This window comes from Gallus gallus, chromosome 3, assembly GCF_016699485.2.
Source record: "Gallus gallus isolate bGalGal1 chromosome 3, bGalGal1.mat.broiler.GRCg7b, whole genome shotgun sequence".
In the NCBI taxonomy this organism is placed as follows: Eukaryota; Metazoa; Chordata; class Aves; order Galliformes; family Phasianidae; genus Gallus; species Gallus gallus.
Genome location: NC_052534.1, coordinates 103,176,066 through 103,203,155, shown reverse-complemented (window position 1 = coordinate 103,203,155; position 27,090 = coordinate 103,176,066).

Genomic DNA, 27,090 nt, shown 5'->3' with positions numbered 1-27,090 from the left:
ATTTCCACTCTTTCACTGCTAGTTGTAAAAGAGTCCTTTGTGGAGCTGTGATTGTCAAGGAAATCTGTTCCTCTTCAGCATGTCATTCTTACAGCACAAGAAAAGCTCTTTAAATTCTATTGAATTGTTACTCCATTTGGAGGTGGGAGGGAGGAATGGGGTGAAGAAAAGAAGTACTGTGCCACATTAAAACGTTACATAAATTAGAAAATAATACACAAAAAATATTCAACCACTCACATTTTCAAGGCTGTTTATATCTTCTAAACTTCATTGTAGTTATTTTTTAATAACATAATAAAATTGAATACCTCTCATCACCTATCATATTAAACTCAGCTTTCCCAGGAAGAGATGTGCAGCTAACTGTGACTTTAAAATGAACATTATCAAATGTAGCATGTGAATTCCAGGCAAACGGTCAAAGAATTAACTGTCACTGAAGGTCATTTTTCTCTCTCTCACTGTATTTTAGATTTAGAATGCAACACCAAAATATACATCTAAAATGTTTTTAAAGAAATTATTTTTACATAAAATCAGATGAAGGCAAGTGGTATGTGAAATAGCCAATATTTCCAGGTGGTTATTGAAATGTCAAACCTGTAAATGTAGACTGGATGTTTTGATTTTGGGAATTAATGTTTCTAGGAAGCTTCCAATGATGGTCATCTTTTGACTTGAAAAGGGCTCCAAAGTCATGCATAATGCCATCCTGTAACCACCAAAATTAGACATGGAAAAGACATGTCAGACAAAGCACTCTGTTTCTTTTCTATTGCAGGACTGTTTTTTGAATTATATTGCTTTGTCCAATCTCCTTTTTAGTATTGGAAGAAATAGATTTTTCCCATGGTGGGCAGTGCCATACTGTAGGAGTTTTCATGAGAGAATTTTCTGTGATATTCGGCCTAATTTTCTTTTTTTTTTCTTTTTTTCTCTATTTTTTTTTTAATTTATTGCTGTTGCTCCTATTTATATGTACAAGGGTTACATCATAGGCAGATGGTGATGTTATAGAGGCTGAACCTTCCCATCAGTATTCCATTACGTGTTGTTGCCGTGAGATAGATTACTAGCAGAGGGGCACACTGACAGACTGGTGTCTTACATGGAGGTGTATATGAAGCAGAGGTGCGTCACTGAATTCTTCCAAGCAGAAAAAAATTGGCACCCATTGGCAGTCACTGGCACTTGCTGAATGTTTATGGAGATCAGACACTGGATGTGAGTACGCTGAAGTGGTGGATGGTGTGTTTCAGCAGAGGTGGGAAAATAGGAGGCATTACTTCCAGACTGATCAAATATATGCTACAAAGTAAGCACTGTGATGCCTAAGGATGAGCTAGGTCTCAGGCTCACAGTTGGACTTTAAGTGAGGATTAGCCTTGATATAGCTTCACTGATTTATCTTTTTCAGATTATTTTTCTTACATAGAACATAACTTCCTGTTGTGGTCTGCTTCTTTTTTGGGCCACAAATGGCAGAAGTAGCTCAGACACGTGCAAAAAAAAAATGGATGTTCCCTGCTATGGACTTCATATAGGCAATTGTATTCAATTGGCTAGCAGTACCTGCAATGGCTTGGCCAGGATCCTGCTGGAAAACAAAGGCATGAGACACTTTCTGTCACTGTCCTATCTACATTTCTGTAGGATGGGACTTGAGTGGTGAATCATAGGGATGTAGGAAAATGATAAACTTTTATCATTTACCTAACCATTACCTAACTTTTAGAATTGCAACCTGATTTAAGTTGCAAGGGACCTCTTTATGTCAAGTAGTCTAACCCACCTTGAAACAGGGCTGTCTTAGATAAGGCTGTTCAGGACTGTGTCGAGCATTGTTTTGTCTGTCTACAAAGAAGAAGATTCTCTAGGTGACCTGTCACAGTGTTTGACTCTCTCATAGATGGAAAATTAATATATGATCATCATTCCCTTTGCTGCAACTTCGTAGAATCATAGAATCACAAGGTTGGAAAGGATCTACAAGATCATCTAGTCCTACCGTCCTCCCATTACCCTTGCTACCACAAGCCACTAAACCATATCTCGTAGCTCCTCATCCAGATGCCTCTTGAACACTGCCAGGGACAGTGACTCCACCACCTCCCTGTGCAGGCCATTCCAGCGCCTGACAACTCTCTGAGAGAAAAAGTTTTTCCTTATGAAAAAATCTAAACCTCTTCTGGTACAACTTGTGGCCATTTCCTCGTGTCCTGTTTGTTGCCTGGGAGAAGAGGCCAAAACCCTCCTCATCACAACCTTCCTTCAGGAAGTTGTAGAGTGCAATGAGGTCTCCCCTGAGCCTCCTATTCTCCAGACTACATGCCTTGGGTTGGAAGAGACCTTAAAGATCATCCAGTTTCAATCCCTTGCTGTGGGCTGGTTTGCTAACCGCCAGAACAGGTTGTCTAGGGCCCCATCCAACCTGGTATTGGACACCTCCAGGGTTGGGGCATCCACCATTTCTCTGGACAAAATCTGTGCCTTTTCATATCTTTCCTGTACTTCTAAGATTGTTTGTCTGTTTATCCAGGACTCATTATAAAGCCATTTTATGGTATCACTTAAGAGGTTTTTCATTTTGTTGCTTTCTGAGAGAAGGTAAGTCAGCAATAATACTACTATCTCCTCTAATACAAGTGGATATTTGGGAGCCCTGGCAATGAAGTTCTGAAGTCCTGATATACACTTACTGTAGCATATCCCCTCTGTAGAAAGGGTCAGAGCACACTCCAAAGAGCTGACCTGGAATACTGTCATTCACTCTCTTGTCCTCAACTTTGATTATAGAAACACTGCACGCATTGGGACTTCTCTGTGTGTGTATTGAAAGTAGCAGTAGTGGTCTTGTTTGTCACTTATCAAGGTCCCGGGGAAGTACAAGGGGAAAGAAAATCATCAGGGATAAGTTCTAGAAATGCCTCCACTTTGAGGGTGAGCTTCTGAGTGCTGCTTACCGGCAGCATGGTGGTCCTTGCTGTTGTCTGCTCCTCCTTGAGGAGGATTCCTCCTTGAAGGCTTATCAGTCTGAGAACAAGATGCCCTACTTTCATTGACCTTTCTTGTGTATCTCATGACCTGCACACGCTGTATATGCCTGGTTTGCTTTGAAGACCTGTTAGGCTGCAGCTCTTCTTCTGGTACCTTATAACCTGAAGTTCATTATAACCCTGAGTGGCAATTCCTGATTCCAGAAGCTAGTTACAAAAATACCTTTCTTATTGGCTGAGGTGCCACATACTATAATTGAAAAGCAGGAGCAGTCTGAATATTGTCCTGTATCTCTGCTACTGCAGTACAGTTCATAAATAATAATGATAGGGACTGTGCTGGAGGACTGAAGGTGAGAGGGAGTCTTTTGAAAAAAGCTGCAATAAGAAGGGTAAGGATGAAATGTTGCAGCATTGTATGATGTTATAATTGGCCAGTGCAATTACATTTTGTTTACCTTATTGGTAATGCAATTTATTTTCACAGGTACACTTTGAGAATTGTAAGTGTTAGAACTATGCTGGCTACACTGATATATTTCCCTTGGACCTCTACGAACTTTGGAAGAACAGGATTACATGCAAATGACTCTTGGCGGGTTACGTGGCATTGATTTGTAAAGGGGGCTGCTCTTTGATTTTTTGAGAATAATTACAGAATCTCACTGTTTTCTTTCTGTGTTATTGATGGCTGAAGGGCTTTCATAGCAGGGAATTTAATCTCAGGATAACTGTGAACTCTATCTTTCTAAGTTGAGATGGCGTGTTGCCACTGTCATTTGTACTAATGCCTGATCTGGGTGGCAAGGAATCACTGCATGAATAAGAAAATAAATGCATCTTCATTTTATTAATGAAAGTTGAAAGGCAGCTTTTCTTGCTCTAGGTTCATAGATCTGGGTAGAGGAACTTAAGGGACATTTAACGCAAATGGTAGGAAATTAAGGCTACCTTACTGTACAGAATATCATGGAATCATAGAATGATAGAATGACTTGTGTTGGAAGGGACCTCCAAGATTGTATTTCATAGAATTATAAAATCATAAAATCATCAAGGTTGGAAAAGACCTCCAAGACCATCCAGTTCAACTCTCCACGTATCACCAGTATTTCCCCACTAACCCTTGTCTCAGTACCACATCTAAACATTTCTTAAACACCTCCATGAATGGTGACTCAATCACCTCTCTGAGCAGTCCATTTCAGTGCCTCCTCTTTTTGAGAAGAAATTTTTCCTAACGTCCAACCTGAATCTCCCCTAGTACAACTTGAGGCCATTCCCTCTAGTCCTATTGCTGGTAATGTGGGAGAAGAGGCTAAACACACCTCATCACAATCTCCTTTCAAGTGCTTGTAGAGAGTGATAAGGTCTCCCCGGGCTTCCTCTTTTCAGACTAAACATTTTCCCTTCTCTTGGCTGCTCCTAGTAAGACTTGTGTTCCACATCCCTCATCAGCTTCGTTGCTCTTCTCTGTACATGCTCCAGAATGTATTTCTTGCAGTAAGAGGCCCAAAACTGAACACAACACTTGAGGTTTGGCCTTACCAGGGCTGAGTACAGAGGGACGATTACTTTCTTTCTCCTACTGGTTGCACTATTTCTAATACAAGCCAGGATGCCATTGGCCTTCTTGGCCATCCAGGCACACTTCTAGCTCATGTTCAGCCAAGCATTGACCAAGGTTAATTTCATCCACATGGTCTTCCAGCCACTCTGCCCCAATCCAGTAGCATTGCCTGGGGTTGTTGCGGCCAAAGTGCAGGACTCAGCACTTGGTCTTCTTGAACTTCATCCCATCAGCCTCAGCCCAGCTATCCAGTCTGTCCAGATCCCTCTGTCAAGCCTTCCTATTCCTAGGCAGATTGACACTTCCTGCCAACTTGGTGTCATCTTCAGACTACCTGAGAACGCACTCAATCCCCTCATCCAGGTCATCAATAAAGATATTGAAGAAGACAGGCCCCAGTACCAACCCCTACGGAACACCACTCACGACCAGTCGCCATCTGAATTTAACTCCATACACCACCACTCTCTGGGCATGGCCATCCAACCAGTTATTTACCCAGAAAAGACTGTACCTGTCCAAGCAACGGGCTGCCAGCTTCTCTAGGAGAACACTGTGGAAGACAGTGTCAAAGGCATTGCTGTAGTCTAGGTAGACATGTCAACATCTTTTCAACTCCCTTGCCATGGACAGGGTTGCCAAATGCTAAATCAAACACTAGATCAGGCTGCCTAGTGCCCGATCTAGCCTGCCCTTTAATACCTCCAGGGATGGAGCATCCACTGCTTCTCTGGGCAGTCTGTACCAGCACCTCACCACTTGCTCTGCGAAAATTTTCCCCCAATATCTAATCAAAATCTCCCCTCCATTAGTTTAAAACCATTTCCCCTTGTTCTGTCTCAATCTACCTGTGTAAAAAGTTGATTCTTCTCCTGTTTATGATCTCCCTTTGAATACTGGAAGGTCACAGTGAGGTCTCCCTGCAGCCTTCTCTTTTCTAGGCTGAACAAGCCCAGCTCCCTCAGGCTTTCTTCACAGGAGAGGTGCTCCAGGCTTTCTTCACAGGAGAGGTGCTCCAGCCTTCTGATAACCTCTGTAGCCCTTTTCCCTCACCCCGCTGCCACCCTGATGCAGCCCAGGATACTGTTGGCCTTCCAGGCTGCAAAAGCAGGCTACTGACTCATGTTAAGTCTTTTATCTACCAGGACCCCTAATTCCTACTCAGTAGGGCTACTCTCAATGAGTCCTTCTCCCAGTCTGTATAAATATCTGGGATTGCCCTGGCTCAAGTACAACACTTTTCACTTTTGGTTTTGTTGAACTGCATTAGGTTTTCATGGGCCCGCCATTTGAGTTTGTCAAGGTCCCTTTGGATGTCATCACTTCCTTCTGCTTTATCTACCATACCACTCAGCTTGCCATCATCAGCAAACTTGTGGAGGTTGCACTCAATCCTGTGGCCTCTGTCATTGATAAAGATGTTAAACATTACCAGTTCCAAGATGGACCCCTGGTGGACTGACCACTCCATTAAGAAAAGTTGATATCAGTCTGTTAGTCATCAGAGACTTTTGGTCCTAATATAACATGAACAATTATCCCAAGCACTCCGAACAACATGCTCAGGAAAGCCTGAGTCCAGATTTAGAGAAAGTTAGGAAATGAGGTGTGAATGTGAATTTTTATCATGTGCACTCTATAGTTTGAAAATATATATATATATTTATTGATGAGGTGGAACAGTTTTTTATTGTAGGATTTTCAAAGATTTTCAAACACATGTTGTATATTCTTTCTGGCAGTAGCTAAGTACCAATAGCTCTTATATTTCTGCTTTACTTTGGAAGTGCCTCAACTCCTTACTCTACTGTGTGTGAATCTGAAAACCTGCTGGCCAATCCAACAGTCAAGTCTAACTACAAATCAATGATGTTGATGCACTGGGATGTTCCTGTTGCAGCATCCTTCTGTAAGGCAAAAGGCTGTTTGACTGATAGAAGCTACAGCCCCTCCAGTACCCTGAAAGCACCTGGTCTCACCAGCAATCTTGCTTGGTCTCCTTGTGGTGAATGCTGATTGACAGTCAGCATAAGACTGGCTGAAACAGGGAAGGAGCAGATTATTATCTGAAGGAATAGAAAAAGAGGCGTATTCCCTCCAAAGGAGTAAGGTGAGCAAGTCTGAATTGTTTGAGACAGGTAACATTGCATGAGGTAAGCATTTATTTGGGGGGAAATATTTCTCAGTGCATTCAGCAACTGTTAGTGTGGTCTTTATACTTCAGGTTACCATACAGGTGGAATCTCAGATTGGGGAAAAGAATTGTCTGTGTCTGTGGTTTGCATGTAACTATGATCTGATTATATGTTTGGTAGGAGATTACAGTAAATGCGATGAAATAAATAAAAATAAGTAAAAATATGACAAGTAAGCACCTTGTGGCACCTTGCCACTGCTGGCCAAGCCTTCCTGCAGAGTTGCTAGAGCCTCTCTCTTCCTGGGGATGTCTTGTTTGTACTCAGGTCACTTCACAACAACTGGTAGAAAGCCATTCTATGTGCCTGGGGTTAGAGAAGGACAGTCCAGCTTGAAACAAGTATGAAACTGAGTGCTGCTGAAGTCAGGAGTCCGCTTGGTTACAGCTGGCAAAACTGAGTTGGCAAGAATTTCATACTCCCCTCCTCAGCTCTTCCTTTCGGATCCCTGTTGAGCTGGGCGAGTGATTCCCAACCAGGCTTCAGAGTGAGAAAAAATAGCAACATTTTCAAGAGCTCTTAGAGAGTCTTATTTTTTACATTTCTTGCAAGCGACTGCTGCGCTTATTTGCCTATCAGTTCATTTTCTTGTTGCTGGTACATTTACTCTATATTATCACATTTTAAAAGAGAACAACTAGATTGTATAGACACAGAATCACACAGTAGGGCCTTATTTACTATCCCATAATAATCATATTCATAAATCTATCTTTTCTCTGGCAGCCTCATATATCTGTCTTCTCTGTCTCCCTTTTAATTCCTGTCCTTGCCTCTCTTAGCTGATAGCAGGCAGTAGGAGCTGCAGTCATTCAGTGCCTCAGAGTATTATGGTCCATTTGCTTAAAAGTGGATGCTGATATTAAACTTAAGGCATCCATGTTTGACTCTTCTGTCTTATTTACATTATTGTAGTGGTCTGTTTATACATTTACAGTGAAAGGCATTTCTAGGATATTAAGATTTATACCAGGCAAGAAAGATGAGAGTGGAAGTTTATCTCAGTTATCTGAGGTTTGAAGGCATCTTTAAATGTTAAAATGCACTCAGACTAACAGGTGATGGTGTATGGAAAGTCTTTGTGGAGCACTAAAAATATTCAGGAGGCTATTTTTAAGGACATACACTTAATTATAACTTTTATCATTTAGAATACTTCTGTTTTATAATAATCATAGAATAGCATACACAATATAATTAATAATTACATGCTTCTAGATAATTATACATAATTAATTCAATTATTTGTCAGATACCTTTTTGAAATGCAAAGAAAAACAAAATAATAAGCAATCCCTGATGTTTTTTCTTTCTTACTTTCAGTGAAAAATAAATGGTGAGGTAGAGGGAAGTAAAGCTGGGTCAGACTGAAAGAAATTAAATCAAGTATTTCCTAGGGCAGCACTGTCACTGGTCTTGAACAGTGACAACTAAACTATTTTCAAGATGATACTTGGAAGGCTGTAAAGCTGTAAAACTCCAAAACTTTCTATAATTTCTGTTGTATTTTCATTAAAAATCTTTAACATGGAGGGGTAAAGTTATCCATGATAAATGAGTATATGTTGATAAATGAATACAGATTTGTTTCTCAAGAAGTTTGGGAAAACTGCTCCTATGTATGGACATGGCTCTACTTTCATCTCAGCTATCCCATTCCTAAAATAAAGAGAAAAAAAGCCGTGGTATATCAACATGGTGATGTGGGGAGAAGCTAGTAAAGGAGCTTGAAACTGCTCAGTAGTGACCTCTGAGACAGATGTATGCAGACATAGATGGTTTTGGGCAACTATGAGCTGCCAGATGCATAGTTCTTCCTGAGATGGAAGAGGAATAAGGTACTTAGGCCCATTAAACCAGTAATACCAATCTTGGTGACAGCACAGTATTTCACTATTAATAATATTGTAAAGAGTAATTTCTCCTAAATCCTGTGTTGGGTTTTTTTTTAATCCTGGAATAGGAATTGTTGTTATGCAACTACTGAATGCTCCACGGAGGGAAAAACATTATTTGAGTAGTATTCAGAGTATGCAAATATGCCCACAGCCATGTAAATGTAATGACCATGTTATTAATCAGGAAATAAATGTGCAAAAAAGGGGTGGAGAGCTGAGGTTATAGTTTTGTCCTATCGACTCTGAAGGCAATCTGTTTCACAGGGACAAATTTGAAAATATACACATAACTTTCAATACATTTCAGGTCCATCACACATTGCTCCCCTTCAGTGATCTCACCACACTTAGGGAGATAGATGAATATATCAGAAAATAATCTACATATAATTTTTCATGTTTGAGCATCAGTGACAGCAGACTCTCTGCTTTGGAAAGGGTCATATACTGAGAAAAGGAAATAAGTTTTTGTCCTGAGAGCTTAGCTACTCCCATGCAATGCAGTGGGCAGTTTGAAGCTTGTTTGGAGAAAATGAGCCACTGAAGCATTGCATGCCTAACTTTGCATGAGAATACCAATGAGATGGCTTACTGTTCATCACTGCCAACTCATGGAAATAGGCTTGAAAGAAATCTTGACAAGGCTATCACAAGAAGTCCATCAGAAGAAAAAGAAAGGTTTTCAGAACCGAAATCTATCATTTGTCACTCCATCATTAACAAACTGGAAGAACGGGCAGAAGAATTGTTGGCCTAAATCCAATAAATTTACCTAAAAGAGAGGAAATTTAGGGTGGATGTTTGGAGAAAATTCTTTACTCAGAGGGTGGTGAGGCCTTGGCACAGTCTGCCCAAAGAAGCTGTGAGTGCCCCATTTCTGGAGGTGCTCAAGACCAGGTTAGATGGGGCCCTGGGAACCTGAGTGGGTGGGTAACAGCTCTGCCCATAGCATGGGGGTTGGAACTACATGATATTTAAGGTTGCTTCCAACCAAGCCACCCTATGATTCTACAATAAACCTGAGACATCAAAGTATAAGTAAGAAAGGCATACTGGGGAAATATTCCCTGACAAGGAGCCCCGTGTTGGCACAGGGAAGGGTTGAATGGCTTCAGTGCCCATTTTCATCTTTCATTTCTAGGATTTTATTATGTTGTTTTGCAGAATGAAAAGTGGTTAAAATGATTAATGGACCACATGGTTTGATGTATGTGCAGGCAGGCAAAAAATTGGGATTGTGAAGCTGGTTGCTAAGCCAGGGATGCCTGAGCTGGAGGGGCAGCAGGCAGAGGTGTTGTACCCTGTGATTTGAGGAGCTATAATTAGCAGAAATGAAATTACAGTTAGCCTAGAAAATCTCTTAACGTGGCATTTGACTGACCTGTGATCTCTCCTATTAGTAGTGACATCCTGATCAAATCCCTGCCCCAAGCTCATGTTTTTGACTTTCCTGGAGCCTCTCTGATACAGGACTGGTGCCCAGAGTTTCCTACCTTCCCAGTTACCTCAGTGCACACTCTGCTCCTTGGATGAGCTCTGCAGTCCTCAAATTTGCCATTGAGGGGTCACTGCTTGGTGTTACCCAGAGAAGCTGGGAAGTGTTTGATATCACCCACTGTGTCTAAATAAAAAGGCTAATCTACAGGCTAAAGGAAAAACAAACAAACAAAAAAAACCCGCAAAAAAACAAAATAAAACAAAGAAAACAACAACAACCCATCACCAATAAACAGAATAGCCTGGATTTGATGGAGAAGGCTTCAGTTAATGATGAGGCCCATAAGACTAATTTCAGAAAGGTCTCTGCAGGTCTTAGGGCTCTATTGACACTACCAATGGAGAAACCAGCTGGAGTAGAAGGATTCCTCCTTCACAGCCGTCCCTTCCTATCCACCCTGCTAGACCAGATGCCAGCTCACCTGCAGACTTGGAGCAGAAAACTGAGAGCAGCAGATGTTGCAGCCTGCTGAAAGCTCTCTGGTAGCTGAACGTTTGAACTCCTAGTGAAGAGCTCATGTGGAGAGAGCTGCTAGCTGACTACTGAATTGAAGAACACCATACTGTTGGATAATTTCAGTGTGTTACTGTGAAACCTTTCCACAGGGGTAAAAACCCTGTGTAACAGGATCTTCCTGGCAACTTCTTGTTGGAAGTTAGTCCTGCTACTCCTCTGTCTTGCTGAAGTATTGTTGGTAGTGTCCTTGTCCTGCAGTGTTTTGGGAAAGTGATGGGGCTTTTTCTCTCACACTTGGATTTAAAACTCTCTACTCAATAAGAAGGAAAAGAAACAAAATGATGTGTGAGCATCTTCTAAAAAAAAAAACAAACATTTTTTTTCTTTTTAAAGCTAATGAAAGGAGGAAAAGGATTATTATCCTGATTTTTTCATTCAAATTTCCACCATGATACAATTAGCCCTTAGATATGAAAGAAAACATGCTCCTTTTACTCTCTTTAAGTCTATATTTTGTCCAAACAGATCTCAGAGAAAGCAAAAGCACAAGTAATGGTCTGTTGTATCAGACAAGAAGCTCAGCACACCCAGTTCTGCCCTAACAATGCCTAGTTACAGTTGATTATGCAAAGGTTTCTTATCCACTCAGTGGATTTCTACAAAATCATAATGTTGTTTTCCATTTTATTCTCTTCCCAATGCAGTTAATCTTTAATGGTCTGTTTATCATTCTGACCACTGCTGAATATCAAACTGAAGTTTTCAGAAAACTATCTACTGTGACTCACTGCTGGTGATGTGGAGTTGTTCCTCACTGTTTATCGCACAGCATTTGTTAACTCTTAATTTCGTCTGTACCCCCCATTGTTGGCTTTGGCTGATTGCAAATTCTGTGTGATGAGCACCAAGCTGGGTGCTGGACCTGCCTGTGGTTCTGCATGATGACAACAAAATCACTCTTTTTCTTTTCGTCTGTTTGCTGATGAAAGTGATTAACCGCATGCAAATCACAATAAAATAATACTTTAATGTTGCTTCAGACCCGTCCTATTCTGCTTTCAGTGCTCATCTCCCATTGAATGAATATGGCAGTTCAGTTTGCATGGAAATAGATGAGGAGGAGATCACCAGTGTTATTATGTGATATTAATATAAATAGGGTCAGCTGTACATATTCTGTCTGATGCTCTTATTTCTCTTTGTTATCCTTTCTACTTTACGTCCTTAGACCTTGTAGTTACCCAGTGATTTTTTTTATTAAATTATTTATTGTAGCTGGATGATTGATGTTGTTTCACTTTGGTTCTTTGCAGCTTCCTGATTCTTCAGCTGTCAGAAAGACAAGCACTCCGTGATTAATTAAAGCTGTTATTTTACTCTGTTACTGCTCATATTCAGTCAAATCTAAATTCTTATGTTTTCCAGAAACTACTAAATGTTCCCCCAAAGCAGGTTTCTAAAACTGAGATCAAGGAATATCTTCATTTATTTTTCATTATTATTATTTTGATTATATTTAATTTTTTATATGCACACACACACATATCTTTTATTTTCTTGTGTGCATGATGCTAAATTGAAAACTCTATGCAAGAAAATTACATCTATGGTCTGATGATGTATTGTCATCTCTCTAAACTTCTTCACTGAGCTCTCATTTCTTCTAAGGAACAGAGAATAATTGAGTGGCATCTTGCCAGGACTGCAAAGCAACCCCTGTCTCACTGTCTTTAATTGCAGTCCTGGTTTTGGTTGGACATGGATTCATCTCAATTATTTTGAAGTGTTTGGTGGTGATATGTATATCTGAATTAGTTACACTGAGATCTCTGTTTAGTTGGTAGAAAGAAATGAATGCTCCTGGGATGCATTAATCTCATCTCAAAATATACAAGTAAATAAGTTTGGTGAACTGCATCCTATTCCCTTTTACTGATAAGAAAAGGAATAGTTTAAGCATCTGGTCAGAGAAGTCCCAGTGACAGCCACTGGGACTGATTTTCCTTCTGTAACTGGACACAAGAAAACAACATTGTTCAGTTCCTGTGTTGGACTTAGGGCAGGCTGCCATCAGTAGACGCCTCCAGTATCTCAGTAACTATTTCTTGAGACACCGCGTTCTTCAGTCAGTTAAATTGCAAAATATCTTTTTGAGCATCCTATTTCATCTATCTTTATGTGCAAAAGCCTGGTTGGAGGAATGGCAGTTGTGGATGAGAAAATGTGTTCATTTATTTTACATGCCAGGGAAAGAAACATGATGGAAACAAGCTAACCTGAGATGGCCCAGCCTTGGCAGCCTGTGACTGGACTGTGAATGAAGGTATTTGAGGGTGTAGCATGGAAGCTACTGCAGTAGTGAAGTGACCACAGCAACAGGCTGTTGATGTTCTCCACTGTGGTATGTGATGAGGAGGCATTCAGACATCTGACCAGCATGCCAATCAGCAACTTTCCCCTGAACAGCCATTCCTCATTCTTCTAGGGAAGAGTTTATGGGTTGGCTGGAAATGTTTTAAAATGTGTTTGGTTTTCTGGAACTGCCTTCCACAGACCAATTTCTTCTTCATGACGTCTCATGTGAGAATAACTCATTAGAGTCACAGCATGATTCCCTGAATGGCTGACTCATGAATTCTTCTCATGTCTCAAACTGCCATGTATATAGCAGATCAGATTTTGCTGGTAAGTGAAACTTGGTTTCCTTTTCAGCCTTTGTTTAGGATTTTTATCTAATTTATTCTGGTGCTTCTCATTTCTTACTTGCTCTGTTTAATGTTCCCAAAGATGTGATTGACTGCACCTGAAGTTACAGCTACTTGGCCCATTAAAAAAAGAAATGAATTGACTCAATTAAATTACAGAGGTAAAATTCATATGATAATACTTTTGCTGATTGGTTATAGTTTTCCATTATGGAAAACTCAAAATCTTAATTAGAAAAAATCTCAAACCCAACAGATAAGAAAAAGCAAGTAAAATCATTCTTAAAAACATCCTGAAGTTCTGAATTCTTTATCAGTTCCTTTGATGGGACTGAATAGATACGTACGCTGCTTTCGGAACTTAACAAATGTTATTCCTGAGCTACTGATTTTGCTCAAAGGATGAGCATCAGGTGAGGAAAATGCAAAGTATGAAAGAGCATATCTGCTGCCAAAGCAAGTACCTGTGCATATTCCTTAAAAGATTGCTGCAGATGTGATTTTCAAACTTTTGCCAGCCACTACTATGTTTTGTTATATATAGAATGACCTTTTCATGTAATTTCAGTTGTAGAGTTTACAGAACCTTCCATCATTCATAGTTATTAACTTGCATAACAGAAAAGAAAGAGATTTCTTCCTGTTACAAAGTATGTTTAACTGTATTAAACCCCCAGAATGAGAGACAGCAAGAAAGAAAATCTGTCAAGTTTTCCCCACCCTCTTCTTTTACCAGAAGAGTTAATTGTATGTTTCATATAAAGAAAAGTACAACGGATATTTCTGGTACATTTCTTGTAGTTTTGTTTCACTGTCACAAAAAATCCTGATTTTTAGGCAGGCATCAAGCACTGCACCATAGAAATCTACATAAGATATCTAGAACTGGTGTAGAAAAGGGGTTTAGATGTTTTAAACTTTCAAGAAGCAAGGTCTCTCCAGAGTATATTAGGGTCTAGGTCTGAGGGCATTCTCTGTCTCTAATACCATCTAACAGTATCTTGCTAAGGTGAAAACAGTTTAACACTCAGTTAAGCAACTCATTCCATGTCAAATAACAAGGTTTCTACTTTCAAATTTCTCACTCGATTGTCCTTGGGCTGACATATCTCCAGAATGATTGCAAGGCGTTTTTAAAGGGACAGTTAATTGGCAAAGGCTGTATCAGAGACAGCACTGACACTTGACCCTTCTGAGCGGTCACAGTGCTTGAGCTTGTGCTCTCACCTGGTTGCTGCTTCTCTCTTTCTCCATCTTTCTGTCTCCCTCTCCGTCTTTTTTTTTCATTCACCAAGGCAGATAGTGTGTCCTTTGTTGAATAAGAAAAAGATTAGATTGGGTATAGCCAGCAACAGGAACAATGAAACGCCTAAGTCAACAAATATGAAATACAGAAGAAAGAGGTAGATGTCTGTAATAAGTGTACTGCACTTGACAGAGTTATAATGCTTATATTTATAAGTCAGAGAAAGAGCATCCAAAACCCAGCTCCACCAAGTGCTATCAGTGCTGGCTCACAATCAGGTTCCTTGCCTGGTCTCCCTGTCATACAACCTGTTGTTCCATCTCAATAGTGAGCTGAGAGCAAGCATCTGACCAGGAGATGCTCTTGTTACTGAAAAGAGATGTCTGCAGTGGAAGCTGAGATGCAAATGATATTATCTTTTCTATTTCTTGGATAAACAAGCTAAATGTCAGGTTGATGTAAATTCCACCCTCAGCTGGAGAAAATACCCACCCAGACACAGAAACATAAGTACCAGAAGAGTATATTTTTTTCCCCAAACACTTTAAATGAACAAATTATGAAGTTTTTTTTTTTTAATTGCTTTCGTGATATAGGCACCTCAGTATTATAATTCATGCATTTTCATTCAAATTTTTGAAAATATTTATTTTCTTGATGACAAATCCATAAATACTCAGTTTTAAGGCTTCTGTGTCTATTTATTTACTTACTTATAAATACTTCACGTTTCAGGAATGTCTCAGGAAGTTCTCCTCGGAATCAACAGTTTATTTGGCTACATTTCACAGGAGTCTATTAACTGTGATAGAACTGTATGTTGACTTTTTAGGCTGGCTTAGCAGGTGAAAAGTTTTGTCTTCACTGCCACCAGATTTTGTGGAGATTTTGAAAGTATTTTTTTTCTTGTATAACAAATGAGGATGATATTGTCTGAAAAATGACTATATACTGGAAAGAATTACTCATGCACAAATGAAAACTAAGTGGAAAATCCCTAATATAGTGATTCCTAGATTTGGACTATATTTTAAACTTAGTTCTTAAATTAATTGGTTTTCATGTACTTAATTTTTCCACTTCCACTATAGGGCTAACTAAGTACATTTATTATTTCACATTCTGAGCAAGAGGAAGAGTGCAGGGAAATTTTCTTTTTACTTCTATACATATCTTCTATGAGTTGTAAATTATGGTTGAAGTCTAGTTTGGGTCTATCTTGGTACCTTGGATACTGAAAGCGATGAGATAGGATTTCTAGATCTATGTGCTAACTTCAGAATTTTTATGGGAAGCTTAGCTTGATCATCTATTGCCTCTCCTGAGAGAAAACTGCGAGGACTATATCACACCTTGACTGTTCAGCATGTTAGGTAGTCAATGGTGCTCAAACAGCTGTTACAATTCACATCAATGACAAACGGGAGGAAGAACAAAAGATCTGCTTTGAGCACAGCTAGGTATTTCTGATTCTCTAGCTCTTACAGAATACTTTTCTGGTTTGTGAAGCAATCTCAACAGTGCCTCAATGCATTTGAGAATGTGTAGAGGTGAATCAACTTCTGAAAGAGTGGAAAAGTGCAACTATAGGAATTGAAAAAAAAATGGCAAAAGGGTTGTAGAATGATGGGCCAGTTCTTATTGTGGGAACTTAATAAACCAAAAAATTGAACTGTCTTTTTGTAGGGTACCTGAAAGAACGCTAGATGACTAAGTAGTAAATGAGTAGGCAGCAAATGCAGTGAGTGTTAACTCATTTGTCAGGTTTATATCATATCAGATCAATCGAAAATCTTTCTAAGAGAAGTAGCAAGCCTTAAGGGTATAGACACTGTACAGTTAGGCTTTGTTCAGACTCCTACATTATCTCACAACACATGAGCAAGTCAGGATTATTGTAAAGTGAGGACAAATGTGTCTGGGGATTCTCTATACAGAGCAGTTGCTTGCACTTCACTGTCAAACTGCTAAGATGAATTGAGGATGGTTTCACAAGGATCTGTCCTAGGCAAAGTATATTGAATGTTTTCATTATAATTGAGCAACAGGTGGTTAGAATATTCTTATTAGATGTGCAAATGACATGAATCTGAAAGAGGCAGCAAATGGATTGAAAGATAAGAATTAATTCAAAATGATCACAACTGTTCAGAAAAATAGTCTTAAAAACCACATAGGATTTAAATAAATATATGGTTCTGCACTTAGGCAGGGATAAACTGTTGAGTAAAAACCATGAGAAAAGATGAAATAAGATAGGAAACAGTCTTGTGGAGATGTATGTAGAGGTTACACTATGTCACAAATTAAATGTAGATCAAAAGTACCATGCTGTTGAATTGTCTTTTATAGACATCAGTATATATCACAAAATTTGTAATTTAATCTTCCCTTATAATGATATGATTTTTGAGATATGCACCAGTTGGAGAGCATACAGAGGTAGGCTTTGAATAGAGTTTGGGAAGTTTATAAAAGATGGGATGTGGTCGTCTTAGAATTCTTATAATGGACAGGAGAGTTTATAAATGTGTCTGAATTTGTAAAAGACTTACAAAAAGGAGTAGGATAATGTTCTCTATAGATATATAGAATAAGATGCAAAATAATTGCTCAAACAGAAGATGTATTTATTTTAGAATAATGAAAAATAATTTATAAATAATAATAATTTATTTTAGAATTAATAGTTCTCTAATGGTTTGGGTTAGTGGACATTGTGGCTGCTTAAGAATGTTGTACAAAGTTAACAGTTAAAATTATTAAAAAGCGAGTTATCCAAACAGGAATAGCATAGTTCTGGAAGATGATAGTTGTAGTTATAGTAAAAAGAGTGAGTTAGGTAAACCTTTCAAGTTGCTTCTAACAATTCTTATTATTTTTTTGCTGCTTTAGGTATGGGAAAGAAAGATGCAAGAGGGATCTGTTTGCCTGTGTTCTCCTCTTCTCCATCCCTTCTTTGGAAGGTCCAGGCAGCATGAAGACAGTAGAAGTGATTTTCTCTAACAGTTATAAGTAATCTTAGCAGATGATAACAAGAATTAAAAATATCTGTCTGTTGTTGGTCAGTGGTCAATGAGAAAAATGATCTGGCATCTACATAAATGTTCTGTTTCTCTGAACAGAGTCCGAACTGTGGCTTCTACTGAGATTACTATGAACTTCAAATGCTTGGGACTTCTGAAGTTAAATTATTCTCCAGAAACATTCAATCACCTTTAAAAAAAAAAAAATCAGATAAATTATTTTTATTAAAGCATTAGTTGCTCATGTTCAAATCAGTGGTGATATTTTTAAGAGTCAGTGTACAATAAAATGCCATTGAAATATTTATTAGACTTCTTGTCATTTGTGGACATGATGACCCAACCATTTTTGTAAAGATGATAAAATATTAACTGTAACTGTGGCTGCAGTCAATGCAAGAACTTCTGTTCCCAAGTGATCTTCAAAGCAAAAGTACTAGGAATAAATTTGAGAGTTGTGCTCTATCATAAAAAGTCATGAATCTTCCTTTAGGACAGATTTAAAGAAAAACAAGCAACCTGCAAACAAAGACCATGACAGCCTTTCCTCCTGATGTCTGTACATCATACTGGTGGAACTCTCTTTTGATGCTTTTGCTGTATGCTTAGAAGACTTCAAAGCTTCCCAACACTCAATTTTATTAAAGAATTCAGCCAAGTTTGTTCAATATAGTTTTTTGAATGTCACTGGCAACAGAACTATCAGTTCTTTGAAACGGTGTTTTGTTTTTCAGTTGGTTATTTCACCATAGCAATATCATTAACACAGCAAAATAAAGTATTAGTGTGGAAGCAGTAATGCTTGCCAGGTATTGCTATTGCTCTGGAATAAATACTACATGTAAAGCGCAGGAGTACCTGTGGCCAGAAGGATCCTCAAAACATGAGTGGCTGGCATCTGTATCATAAACTTCATTTTAAATTAGTCCTTAGATTTGTAGTGGGGAAGGTGAAATGAGCTTGTTATTTGACTTTGATGGTGTGAAGGAGGGGCAGATTTGTAATTCTTCGTATATAACAAACTGCAGAGGCTGCTGCTTACCTACACTCTGAAAATGGTGAGGATCTGCAGCTAACATTTGGAACTCTTTACCCCACTTAACGATGAAATAAAGTGGACACGGACGTGTGTTGCACCATGTGGATCCACAAAGAGCCACCAGCAGCAGTCAGGGAGAGAGTGAAGAGATGAAAGACTCCATGATAGGACTGTGAGTACAGAAGGCCTCAGATTCGTAAGAAATCTTCTGTTGTTGTCCACCCTTTTCTTTGTTGTTTCTCCACAGCATTCTGGGAAATGAAGGGGATCCTCTCAAATCATTCTGATAATTCCCGTAACTTCAAATAATTTGCAACAGTGAATTCTCAGAACCAGAAGTGCTTATGCTCAAACACGGAATCCCTTTTCTAACTCTAGCTGAAAGCTTGAAAGTATGCGTAGTGTGTTTATTAAGACAGGCCTTAACCACAAAGATTTTATGTGGGTTTGAATGAGCTGTTTGTCTTTTTGGAAATTATTTTCAGGATGAGATGGAGTTCCTAGCATTATGATCTATTGTTTTGATTTGGACTCATCCCTAAATTTTCTCCCTACTTCTATTTTTATTCCCTGATGAAAGGACAGAGCCTCTGAAAAAAAGAGACAAGTTCAGACAACCAGCTATAGTCTGCTCTTCTCTCAAGCTTATTTTTAGTAAGTGTGGTGTATCTCTGAAAGTCTGCAAAGGAATCAGAAAAGCAATTAGGACTCCACTTCAGCTCCACTGTTTTACTGTCTATAAGACTTGCTGTAGTGATGCCCAGGCAGTTCTTCATTCAAGTCTATTATACAAAAGATCTTCAAACTAAAGTATCACATACAATCCACAAACAGTCCATGGTACACACTACCATGTGATTCTTCAACATCCTTGCTGTTCTCCATTTCTCAGGATTAAGAAGATATTCGGTGTAGTGTAAAGATGTTTAATTCAAAATGGATGAAGTAAGGAAGTGGCCAACTAATGAAACTTTTGTGTATGGAATTTCTGGAATGCAGCAGAATTCTAGAGTTGTTCTACAATTTAATGGATGAGAAGAATATTTACAGTACAGGCTCATACCAGTAACATTTCTGGAAGGAAAATCAAAAATCATGCTTAAAATAACTGAAGTTAACTATCGCTCCAAAGGGTTAGTATGAGAGCTTAATATGAGGTCTTCATACAAGTAGATTATTTTCATCTTTAAGCTTTTTTTCTGAAGTGTCTTGTAATGGTCACGAATATAGACAGGATATTGGAATACATGAAAATGAGGTTATTATTTAGCTGATTCTAAATTCACAAATAGAAAATTGTGTGTTTGGGAGAACTGCTGAAAAGCAGCAAACACATTTTATGCATCCTGCAGCTGCCAAGCACCAATAGAGGATTCAGGCTGATGACACTTGAAAGAATGCAATCCACTGGATGGCACTGTTTGAAATGACCCTTTGCTGAAGCCCAAGAAGGAAACGTTGAGAGTTACCCAAGAGATGGCTTTTACAGGATGATACAGTCTAGGAGAAAAACTGCCTTTCTGTCACTACAGCTGATCACAGCTAAAGAAAGTTGAAGGAATCCCTTTGGTACCTTAATTATCCCATTCAGTGCGTAATTTTGATGTGTATTTCCTTCATAGTGAGCAAAGAATTGATTTATATTTCTTTGTATTTGCCTGCTGGTCTTTTAAACAATCTCTTATATCTCACCAGCTTATTGGCATTTAATGGGAGGATGATGAATATTTCATAAAATCACAGAATCACATAGGTTGGAAAAGATTGTCCAGATGATCACTCCAACTATCATCCTGACCTCCTGAGTCTCATCACTCAACCATATCCCTTAGTGCCACGTCCATGTGTCTCTTAAATACCTTCAGGCATGGTAACTTCACCGCTTTCCTGGACAGCTTGATCCAATGCTTGGCCACCCTCTCTACGAACAAATTCTTCCTAATATCCAGTTTAAACCTTCACTGATGCCACTTTAGACTTTTCGCATTCTATCACTTGTTACCTCAGAAAGGAAACTGTCACTGTCTTCACTGCCACCTCCTTTCAGGTAGTTGTAGGGAGTCATGGGATCTCCCTTCAACTGCCTCTTCTCCGTCTGAACAACACCAGTTTCCTCAGCTGCACATCACCACACTTGTTCTCTACACTCTTCATCAACTTTTTAGCTCTTCTCTGCACGTGCTTGAGAAACTCAATGTCTTTCTTGTGTGAGAGGCCCCAAACTGAACAAAATGTTTGAGTTTCCGAAAGCAGTGCAGAAGAAAAATGATTCAAGCCCAAAATGACTTTGTCAGACACAATCTCTTATATTTAAAAGTGTGATAAATGAGAGCAGTGATGGTTGCCACTGGCAGTGACGTGAGACCTGGGAGGATGCAACAGCATCACCCTGTCTGCAACTGAAAAGAAAATATGGGGAGCAGAGCTTTGAAAACTGCAGGAACTCCATGGGCAAAGAAGTGTGAACCTTGGATGTCTCTTGAGCTCCTAAAGTATCTCTAAATTTGTGAGAAATTCATAGCATCAAGATTTCTAGAGACAAACTGAGAGGGACCCATGGGCTCCCATGTCTAAAGCACGAATCTGAGCAAGTGCCAAAGATGAGTACAGCTATGTTTTGTGCTAGCCCATGACCTGCAGCTTCCCATCCCAGAGGGTTTCCACCATAGTCAGAGCTTGGTTATCAGCGAAAGATCTGTCCTCTTCACAAACTGCTTATCATCAAAGGTGTTAGCTGCACATACATTTTGCAGCCCTTCCCCCCAGCTACTTGTCATTAATTGTGGCAGCTTCTGAAGAAGTGTTGTTACTTGTAAATAAAATATGGTTGCTAAGAAACGTTATGATTAACATGCTGACAATACAACCTTCTTTGATTGTTTGGGCATCAATTGTCTGCTTCTGTAATCAGTGAGGAAATAATTCTTGGAGGATATTTTTCAGGCTGCTTAAAACTTTTTTTTTTTTTTGAATTAAATTAGTATCTAAATTTTCCATACAAAGAAAAGGTCTACAAGACTTATTCCCTTCCCTCCCCTTCCCTTTCCTTTTGTCATATCTTAATTCTTGTGTTTCTGTTTATGTTAATTTATCAGCTAGGAAAAAAATGTTAACAATAATAATATATCTTCCCAAATATTCAAATAAAGGAATCAGAAATCTTGGGCTCATTATTTTTTTATGTATAAATTTTATATAACAATTTTATTTTTTGCTGATTCTAGTCCCATTTTGAATGCCTCTTTCACTAAATTTTTTTCGAGTTATTAGACACTTTCTGATTTACATGTAAAAAATCATGTTTGACTACAACCTATTATTGCAGCACAGAGCGCCCCCTGCCTTAATGGGGCGACAGAAAAATGTACCACAGTAATGGTGACATTTCCACCTTCATCAGTAGGTTGTCTCTGGTGGCAATGGCTGAGTCTTGAAGAAAGGAGATTATCAAACAGAAATCAAGCTGATCAGGTAGAAAATTACCCTCTTCACCTCCTATAACCGGATGCGTAGCTGCACTTGCATATGTTGTAACAGATGGTGCTTCTCTGAAGAATGGCTGAAAATGGCACCTTCCTACCCTATGCTTCTGCCTGCTGTGTGTAGTTAGAGTCATGTCTGCTTACTAGAGTACTTAAAAAAATGTTGTATTGCCTATTAGTCTTGTAGAGCAAACTGAGAGATGACAGGTGGCATCTCTTTTCTGCTAATTTAAATGGTATTCTAACCACAATGCACCTGTGTGAACACATGGACAACAACAGTTCTGCACAGGTATCTCTGTAGGCACAACCTGGAAACAGTAGTGATGCCTACTGGAATCCAGACTGAATGTTCTCTGTGACTAGTAGTGATTGATGCAAAGACAAAATCCCTGCTCTGGAGATTTCATTTCCAGAATTTCAGAAAAATAAGCGTATTATATTTTCATTTCTACTTGAAAACAGTCTAAGATATATGTTTTGCAATGTAACATCCATGCATTCACTGGCAATAGGTTATGCCAGTAGAGGACATTTAGGCATATTTAAACAAAAAAGGAAACTTTCACACCTAAGGGTCTAGCTAATGATCAAAAAGCACTGAGTTCCAGAAAGAGTTGAATGTCTTAGAAGATAAGAAAATGAGTAAACGAAATAGGTGACTTGTAGTTAGTCAAGCTGTACAAAGAAAGGTAATGATTTTTCTGATAAACACACACAAAAAATCAGACTTCTCTCTCCACTCAGTGAAAACAAATTACATCTGACCAGTGTGGCATTACTTAAATAAATGTTTGCAGATCCTGTAGGACAGCTGGCTGACACCCTGAAGTATGATATCTGAATACTGTCATTGTCCTAGTGTGTATCTACCCATGTAATGATTATACTGAGTAATGCAGGTAATTCTGATTATTCCGTGGCACAGAAGTAATGAGGGTAGAGAAGATGATATTCATTATTTGACAGATTTCAAGGCCAGAAGGGCAGCCCATGACCATCTAATCCAAATCCCTTCTCACACTAGTGATCTAATTTCTCTGAAAAACTGAATTACAGCATCATTTTTGAATGTTATCTAAACCCATCTTAACAACTCAGACTAATGGTGAGTTGCCACCTCTTCTCATAAAATTTAATTTTCCATGTTGTGTCTTATCTCAAGGTTAAATTTTCTAATTTCAGCTTTCAGCCATTATGTCTTGTTATGACATTGTCAGCAGGTATGAAAAACTATTCTACTGGACATTTTTTTCATGTGCTGGTTTTTATATGCATAGGTCAAGTCAGCTTTCAACTTTCTTTTTCATAAATATGGCTCTTTTTTTTTTTTTTTTTAATTCTAGCATCTTTAGATTTGTCCTCCAGTCCTTGGCTTTTTTTTTCTTTCTTCTTGTGTTTCTTATTTATTTATTTATTTATTTTAACTTTCTATGTTAATTTCATATTCTCCTTGAAGAACTAAGTCTAGATCTATGTGTTTTATTTCAGTGACAGTTTTATCCAAGTGTAACACCAGTAATACCTCCCTATTTCTATTTCATAGCCACCTTTTGTATAGCCAAAGATCATATTAGCCATTTAGTTAAAACAGTATTTTGACAGCTTATTTTGAGATGATTATGTAAGGCAACTATTTCTTTTTGTGAGCTTCCACTTTTCGAGAGAGTCTCTTATTCTGTACCTATAATCTGCGTTCCTAGTCCCCAGATATATTGTTTTCAGCTTAGGTATCTTTAAAGTTGTTTTGTTGGAAAAAAAGTGCCTAAGCAGACATTTCAGACAATTCTTCAGCAGAGCCCAATCTTTGTTATTTACTGTCCTGCTATGCTTTGTGCATATGCTCTTTCCAGTTCATTGCCTTGTGTGTATAGAGAGCAATGACTATTTGGGTGAACCTTGTAGAAGCAGATGTGCTCACTGATTTCTTAGTTACTGCCTATTGTTAGATATTTTTATTTGGGCTCATGTACACTCTGTTAATTCTGCATGATTTAAGTTTGCTTTTAAACCAAAGTGGCTTGTGGCACTAAGTCAAATGCTTGTTAAAAATGAAAATATCTGTGCCAACACAGGCACCTTTATCAACAGGACCTGTTATCATTAAAAAAATATTATTTGATGAGATTTACTTTTTACAAAACTTCATTGACTGGCATTAACTGTATGTTTAGCCCCTTATTGTTGATAGAATTCTGATTTAACTGTTCCATTATTTTTCTGGGATACACGTAAGCCTAATCTCTCTACGGTTCCCTAGGTTATCTCTTTTACCCTTATTAAATATTGGAATTACTTTGGCAGTCTTCCAAGCCACTTCAATATCCTAGGTTTCTAAGATCTGTTAAAAATTAAAATAAGTGACTAAGAACATTCTTAATTAAACAAAAATTTTGGATAGAAGTTTTGAATTAATCTAAAAGGTTTTATTTTTTAGCAGATGTTATCTAATGCTTTTAGAAATAATGTTAAATGGAAATGGTACGTAACACTTCTTTGTTTCTGTTAGCAAGACATACTTAAGGCAGATGTTTAGAATGATTCAGTCTGCATCTCCTAAACCAAGACTTATAGTTGATCCAAGATGACTCTTCTTCCTCATAGATATAAGCAATCCCATTTCCTGAAAGTCTTCTTATGCTATTATTAAATTAATTGGACTAACTTTCTTGGGACTTGCCTATATTTTGAATTGTACATGGTTCATTTCTTAGATTATGAGCCTTCATAGTCAGTACCTTGTATTTCTGAACCTGTGGAATTATTTTAAAGAGCTGTGTGTGGAGTAGATCTCTCCTGTCTTTTGATGTCTCAGAACAAGACACTTAAATTTCATCTAGCCACTCTGGGATTTTTTTATGGAGAGAAATAAGCACTTCCATGGGGACATTTAACTGATTTATCTTAGACATTTATTTTAGTATGGGATGAACTTCCCACTGGAAGGTCTTATATCTCCCTTGACACAACAAGCTTAGGCTCAATGCTACTGATGTTAAGACACCTATATTACAGCATATAACTCCCATATTCTTTTTTTGTAAAAAAATCAACCCACTGTCCAGCAAATGTCACTTAAGTCAAAGTCACTTATCAAAAAGTATACTTTCTTTTGACAACCTCAAGAGAGCATTTTAAGGAGGTGGGGTGCAAATGCATGACCATCTGTAATTTTTCTCTGGTAACCTGTAAGCATTCCAAGTTCTTAGACTGAATCACAATGATAATCCACCTCTTCATGTTGGTTACTCAGCATTCCAAATCTGGCATAGAAACAGCTTTTTGACTACGAAATGCTTATCCTTTTTAAGCATAGCTTTGTAAGACTGTCTGGAATTTGTATTTGACCTGTTACAACCCCTGTATGCTGTCCACCTGATTTGAGCAGAGAAGCGAATGATACTGACATGATTCACTGGAGCTACAGATTCCTTCAGCCTGTTATTTGCAGCATTTGGGAGTAACACAGTGTTGCCAGTCATGGAAATATCTTATATGCAATGGTATCAAAATTGCAGTCTTGTTTTTTGGCTCCTCTATTATTCCTCTCCGATCTGTACAAACACTGAGTGGCTAGCTAGATAACATTTATACATTCTAGCTCTGTGCCAGCCAATCAAACTTTTTCCTTTAGCTATTCTGCTAGCTTCAGGCAAATTCCTCTTTCTCCAAGCAAGCAAGAGAGTCCAGCATGGCTGGCACCACAAAATCTTGCAGTTCATCCATTCACATGGCATAAATTTGTGCTTATAAATCAGATTCTGGCTGAGATTTCTGTTAGTTACCTAATGCTTGTTATCTTGCTGCACAAGGGCCTCACTAAATGCATCTGTGAGAACATCTGCATGGCATTTTACAGGAGGATGTGGATGTTCTCTGCTTGTGCTCAGAGGTAGCTGGATGCGGTGGTGCAGCCATGTTTGAGGTGGGATGTGCTCAGGCTGATAAGACCTTCAGGGAGACGGGGCACATTATCTCAAGCTTGACTGCGTGATAAATATGCCTTCTGGCTCCCAAACTGGAGCTGGCTCAGGGGGTGGGTAGAATGAGCTGGCTTCTGCCAGGAAAACACTGTGTAGACATAGCCCATGTCTGGCTAATGAAGGAAGTGATGAATCTTTGATATTTGATTCTCTTGTAGATACTGGTGATTTGCTGTTAATTCTGTTCAATCAAACAAATAAACACAAATTGCTGCCACTGGTACTTGGGAAATAGCAATGCAACCCAGCACTTTTGGTTGAGTCTAGGATTCAGCTACTGATATTTTGGGTTATTTATTTTCATAGTTTTCATTTCTGATTTTTTTTTCAATTCAGCTTTTCTGTGAGAAATTGCTTTAATAACAAGTATTTCAGCATCAATAAGAATAGCAAAAGCAAAAAGCATGGGTGAAGAAAACAAATACATCTTTCCAACATGGATTCCAAATTTGAGTTGTTTGGTTTTAATTAATAAATACATTAATTCATTTCCTTAGTTATTTATTTTATAAGTTAACTTAGAATTCTGCCAACACTACAGTAGTTACGTGACTTTGATTCAGATAGTTCAACAGGCTATTTTGTTTATGTCCCATTCACTCTTCTACCTATTTATCTCTTCTGTTTCTCTGACCTGTGGGATTATTTTTTCCTGAATTGGTTCCTGAATTTTTAAGTCATAAAAGCATAAACTTTTTTGAGATCCTCAACTCTGCAAAATAATCTGATCAATTTAGGCTCAGATGATCTTGGAAGAAAATTGATACATGGATTTTATAAGGTTTGATAGTAAAGTATAATTTTTCAAATCTATGCTTATTTTGACTAATTGATGTGCGGAATCAAACTCTATAACCCAGTTAGATTATAAAGCAGGTGTGGTTTATTTAGCTGGCTAAGGGCAAGGGGGATCACTCCACCAAACTTGCACAGCAGCAAGCAAAAATGCTACAAATTTCTAAGCCAAGTCCATACATATTCAGCAGAATTCTT